We start from the raw sequence: 281 nt of genomic DNA, 5'->3' as shown, positions 1-281 counted from the left end.
GGCCCCGCCTCCGCGCAGTGGCGGGGCTCAGTCACCAATGAGGCTCCGCCTGCGCCTGGGGCGCCGCCGACTTCCCGCCCCGCGGCTAAGGCAGCGCCTCCCTCCGGGCGCAGGCGTGTTGGGGCTGCTGGGACTGGGGTAATGGGACTGGGGGCGGGGAGCGCCCCACCTTTCCCACGTCCCAGCGCCCCCTACCCCGGGGGGTATCCCGCAACACGCCAGCGCTCTCCTCTCTCATCGCCGCTCAGAGCTGGAGTCCTAAGGCCCGAATGGGTAGGAGT

This window comes from Mesoplodon densirostris, chromosome 6 (genome assembly GCF_025265405.1).
Source record: "Mesoplodon densirostris isolate mMesDen1 chromosome 6, mMesDen1 primary haplotype, whole genome shotgun sequence".
Taxonomy (NCBI): domain Eukaryota; kingdom Metazoa; phylum Chordata; class Mammalia; order Artiodactyla; family Ziphiidae; genus Mesoplodon; species Mesoplodon densirostris.
This window is presented reverse-complemented; position numbering follows the sequence as displayed.